This window comes from Malus domestica, chromosome 13 (genome assembly GCF_042453785.1).
Source record: "Malus domestica chromosome 13, GDT2T_hap1".
NCBI lineage: Eukaryota > Viridiplantae > Streptophyta > Magnoliopsida > Rosales > Rosaceae > Malus > Malus domestica.
The window spans coordinates 6,801,938-6,807,912 of record NC_091673.1 but is presented as its reverse complement, the minus strand read 5'-3'; the positions used below and the strand labels follow the sequence as shown (position 1 = coordinate 6,807,912).

General features: G+C 33.0%; 1 long non-coding RNA gene across 1 annotated transcript; it reads right to left on the bottom strand.

Annotated features, from left to right (window-relative positions):
- Positions 1–3,852: 3,852 nt before the first annotated feature.
- On the bottom strand, positions 3,853–5,574 carry LOC108170962 (uncharacterized). The gene is made up of 2 exons (XR_001787415.3): positions 5,441–5,574; positions 3,853–4,023 (listed from the first exon to the last, which is right to left on the bottom strand). It is a non-coding gene; the product is annotated as an uncharacterized lncRNA (long non-coding RNA).
- Positions 5,575–5,975: the final 401 nt, after the last annotated feature.

The following is a 5,975-nucleotide window of genomic DNA, read 5'->3' as shown; positions in this document are numbered from 1 at the left end:
AGGATTTAACCTTTGCACTTCGTGCGGCTGTGAGGAGCATATGCATCTTCCCCGATCATAAATGGTTGGTTACATGCAAACAAATTATACGTGAAACGTGTTAGAGAGGTCGATTTATCAAAAGAGAAATGTCGAAGGGTTTGTCTACTTAAGTGTTGCACCATATTCAAGCATGATAAGGGAGAGAACAAGACTCATTTTACGTTAAGTTTCGATCAATGTGCTTTGTAATAGCTTGAACAATGAAACGTTTGATATTTTGAGGCAAATTAAATGGCAAATGAGAAATATGGGAGAAATTTTACGTGTGTTGGAAACACTTGTTAGATAATGTATCATTTCAAGTGTTATAATATAAGTGAATGTTGAAATTTATATGTCTTACGGTTAAAATATATTAATCTATAAATATATTTTTATATTATAATTTAAGTAAAATAATAACATTACAACTAAAAATATCTTCAAATTTAGGTCAATTGGCAAGTTTGATATTTTACCGGTAAGTGGAGGGTAAGGTGAGAAATGAGTGGTGTTGAATACTGGTAATGGTCATTGCGAGCATAAGTTGATGTCCACCCTACGTGAGAAAGAGGGTTCACCTCAAAGGACCTGACTTTTCTGCCATTTCACTTCTCATAAATCCTCTTTTATTTATATGGTTACGGTTAATTTACGTCAATATTTTATATTATTATTGTTTTTTATCTTATTATCTTTATAAAAAATCAATATAAAATATTGACGTGATTTTACTGTGACCGCACAAAATATAAGAAGATAAAAGCGTACATAAAGTGGGAGGCTAGAGAAGCCGGGTAGCCGGGTCCCACCTCTAATGCCGTAATGGTATGGTCCTCTTGATGCTGCCCAACGGGGTGGCCAACCGACAATATGGGGCCCCAATAGGCTCGGATTCCTCTACATACTTCACTACTTTCTTTGTAAATGGGACCCTCGTGGAATAAGACTTGGGGCCCTATTACAGTTTGCATGTAGAAGACGACTGCAGTTGAGCTTAGATCACAAATTCACTCCCTCCTGAGATTCTTACTCGAAAGTCTAAACCCTAATAAAACCAAACCAATGATTTTTTTGTGTGATTTTCTCCACAAAAGTCACCAACAGATTCATTAATTACCAATTGTAATGGACCACAATTCGATAAAGAGATTGCATAAAACGATGATCTTTAAGTAAAAGCAAATTCGAATCCACAAAGATTACGAAAAAAACTTTTTATTGAATGAATAATATGAGAGAAACAAACCCTAGACTTTCTAAGATTACAAATCGGGAGCAAATTAGAAAAATAACAACAAAAGAAAAACCAAACACGTCTTAAGATCTTAAAAGGCTGATACAAGTTAACAACATAACAATTATAAAATATGGCCTAAAATCTCATATATCACAAGCTTCACAAAAAATCAATGAGTTGTATTCGTGACGCCATATATTTTCTTTGACATAGTTAAGCCTAAATTGGACACCGAAACCAATTAGGCAAAACTTTGGATCTTTCAAATATGTGCTATTCAATTTAATCTTCAACTTATTTGGGTCATCTGATCTACGTCAAAACGTATTGTTAACATATTAGTGTCGTCAAACTATAAATTTAGGTCACACATTTGACAAGAATTATCGATCAAAACGACGGAACGGTGAGGCTATGACTTTAACTATTTATCTAAGCAGAGATTTATTAAAAACACAAGGACCCCGCGAATTGTAAGCATATAATCCTGTTTCAAAGTGAGAATTTATGAGAAGGGGCACCACAATCCCACATTGGAAAAGCTGACGAAGACTGGTCCGTGCGTTGAGGGGAGAAGACGGTCCCTGCTGAAAATATGAATGATACAATTCATACGATCTCGAACACAACAAGATTGCACCACAAGAATCGTATCTGGCTAACTGGAATACGTACAAAATTTGATGCCTCAACAAAAGTAATAAAAAGACCGATGAAAGTAAGAGAGACAGAAAGAGACAGTGATTACACAATAAACTGTGCGTGCGTGACATTTGATCTTTCATGTGAGCCGAACAAGGCTTTCGTATCTTATCAGCATTTCCTTGCAGAGATTTCAAGGCTTTAGCACGATTTGGAAAGGTAGGATCAGATGTATCTTATAGGTGCAAATGGAACTGTGGCCCTGACTGACCATATTTAATTAGTACGTCATCTCATTTTCTCTTGTTTTGTTAGGATTTCGATATTTTTAGTGCCTAAATTTTCACTTGTGTTCTAATAATTCAAGAGGATATATTTTCATGGAATGGAACACCCTGGTGGTGGAGTATTCATTCTATAGAAGTTGATCTCCTAATTCAGTACATAAACGATATTTTGTTTCAATTTAGTCAATGATTAATTTGTTAACCATACAGTAGTATTGTTTTTCAGGGATTTAATGTTTTTCACTAATATGTTCTCTCAGGCTATCCAAGACATAATTTTCGTGATGATTAATTCTGCCTCTTCCATATAATAATATTTAATTTCTCCTGCTGTGGGAGATTGTAAATTAACAGAGAAAGCATATAATTATTGCATCATGCTTATTTATTTTTGTATATAAAACATAAGACAGTTGATTGCAGTTTGGCATGCAAATATCACGTTCATAGTTCCTCCCCCAACGTGGTATATATTCTTTTTTAAGTAACTATTTAAGAGGTCAGAATCTAACCTCAAAGAAACCAGAAAAAGAACAATATTTGGCTACTAAAAAATAAGTAGGAACTCCTACTCAAAACTCTTAGTGTTTTAATCACAGAGTATTGTGCTTATAACCAGACTGGTTCATACTATGAATCACACTATAAAGATCATATCTGCAAAAAAATAAATTAAAACTAAGGTTGTTTAGTCAATCTATTGTAGCAAATACATAGACGGTTAGTAATGCTTTTACCAATTCTGTTCATTTGTTTTTAAGCAGTTTGATGACTAAACAACCTTAGTTTTAATTTATTTTTTGCAGAGGTGATTGATAGGATTTTTACCACCTGCAAAAGTAGGGATAAAAACACTTAAAAATACTTGCAAGAGTATAAGGTAATTGTAGCTAAACGGTTCAAGTAAGGTCGTTTTCCACATGGATTGAATGAATAATTTGTATATAAAACTAACTCTTATTTAATTATTTGAAACAAAGTTTGGTAAATATTGATTTTTTAGATTTAAAATAATAAAAATGAATTTAAATTAAAAACAATTAAAGAAATTAACTAGAGAACAATTTAAAGAAAATTAGTTTGTAAAAGCCCTAATACACACTAAAAAGTCTTAGAATAAAACTAGGAAACATAATAAAATAATAAAACAGAAAATAAAAGGTTTCCTTTTTGAACTAAAATTCAGATTTCCCAGAAAAGCAGACTTTTGACTGACCAAATCAATTATGATTTGGTCCCTAAAGGTCTCTTTTGAAAGCTTAAGTCGTCCCCTATAAATCCTAGTAAGGAATGTTCCTCAAAATATGCCATTGACCTCTAAAATACCCAAAATGTCCAAAAACGTCAATCTGGAAAAACTGCACGCTGGGCCTTTATTTCATTGCTACGGTCAAACGACTAAGTAGAAAAATTTGAAACTTTGATACAATCATCTTGAAAGACTCACAAACATCTTCCAATTGGAATCACTCTAAAATTCATCCGTTTGATAACTTTTTACCCGATTCTTAGTTATAGTTTATTGGTTATTTTAGTATGATTTGGTCCCTAAAGGTCTCTTTTGAAAGCTTAAGTCGTCCCCTATAAATCCTAGTAAGGAATGTTCCTCAAAATATGCCATCTTGACCTCCAAAATACCCAAAATGTCCAAAAACGTCAATCTAGAAAAACTGCTCGCTGGGCCTTTATTTCATTGCTACGGTCAAACGGCTAAGTAGAAAATTTTGAAACTTTGATACAATCATCTTGAAAGACTCACAAACATCTTCCAATTGGAATCACTCTAAAATTCATCCGTTTGATCACTTTTTACTCCAGAGGAAGTTGAATGTCCTGCATTGAAATTACATAATAAAATATCAAAATTCTACTAAAATAACCAATAAACTATAACTAAGAATAGGGTAAAATATATGGTATAATATGGACTCATCAATGATATTTATAGGATGATTTATAATATGAACGGTTCTGATTATAAACATGAAATTCTATAAATTGACAACGAACAATTTTGAAATTTTTTGAGTAAAAGCTCCTACTCATCTTTGAGTAGCCAAGTATTACTCCCAGAAAAAATCCAAAACGAAAAGTTAATCATTGAGAATGCTATGGAGATTCTGACAAAAAAAAATGCTAATGACATTCTTTTAAAAGATGGATTTCAATGGATTTTCTATCATCTTTTTTTTTTTTTCCACAATGTTAATGTTTGGGACGGAATTAATACTCCCAGAAAAAATCCAAAACGAAAAGTTAATCATTGAGAATGCTATGGAGATTCTGACAAAAAAAAATGCTAATGACATTCTTTTAAAAGATGGATTTCAATGGATTTTCTATCATCTTTTTTTTTTTTTTCCACAATGTTAATGTTTGGGACGGAATTAATGTCTGTAAGATGACAGACGGTCTATAATTAAAGAGCCTCACTTTAAGGATCGAGTAGGGCCAGCATGAATAATATGAAGTGTTTTCTTAGAAACTTCTCTATGTTGCATTACAAATTTCAATTGTCACATTGTTCTACAAAAGAAAAAGAATAATGATAGAGGCTACAACTAGTGTTTAAAATATTGGTATCGATGGAAATAACGATGAATATATCGTATATTGATATTGATTGTCTTCGATGTAAATGATGAAAATTTGCTTAAACACATGAAAATTTAAAATTATTTTTTAGGGAATGTCATATGAAGTCACAACACACGTATGAATCAAGAATGAATGATTAGATACTGTGTAAACAATAAGTATGTAATATGCGAGAAGAAAAACTTCCTTCTAATGGCAAGTAATAAGATAAAGTATTTCACTAGAAAGAATAAATTATACATAACTTGATTGAAATTTTTGTCATGAAAGCAGTATAAATTTTGTTGAAGTAAACTAATACCATAAAGAAAGAAGGTTTTTATCACAAATGGTCCCTAGAATTGACCTACTCCATCAAGATAGTTCATGAAATTGAAAATCAATCCATGTAGTCCCTCACAAATTAATGTGGTCATTCTGTTAGAATTCCGTCAATATTTATGTTATGTGCTGACGTGACATATAAATAGGTCCCACAAGTCTAATTAATTATTACCATGTGGATTAAAAATGTTTAAAGAATAAAAAACAATTTTTAGTTTTATATAATTAGAAACTTAAAAAAAAGAAGAAAGAAGAAGAAGAAGAAGAAGATGAAATGTTCATCTTCTTTTTCCCCTCCCACTCGAGCAACCTCAACAACCCATCCCACCTTGTCGCACATGAAACCGCAGTGGACAATTCCCTTGTAGGTGCTACTCTGGTCGAACTGGAACCGGGTCTTGATGACGCTGATGGGTTGAAGACACACAGCCTCCATTGCCTCCAAGCAAGCTCGACAGCGCCTTCACATATAGCAGAATGGGCGGCTTTTTGGATGGCGGTGGCAGTCTTGTTGGATTGGGAGTTTCATCCATGTTTTTTGAGAATTCAATTGCAAATTTCAAATTGAATTTGAAAAGAAATCTGGATTTTGTGAATGAGGAGAAGAGAAGGAGAAATTGGTCTTCAAGGTGAATTAGCAGGCATAGGGAGAATAATTAGAGGTAACTATTTAGTGGTTAAGTATGTGGATTAGAATGATACCATGTTATAAATATGTTCTGCAGATTTTTTTGGACTTGGATTTCTTTTCATCACCTAGAGAGGTTATTTTACCAAATTTAGGTGGCCTCTGCGTGTTTCTGGATGTGATGGGCCATCTGTTTGGTTGCAATTACATGTGCGACGGGGTGGGGACTGGGGTG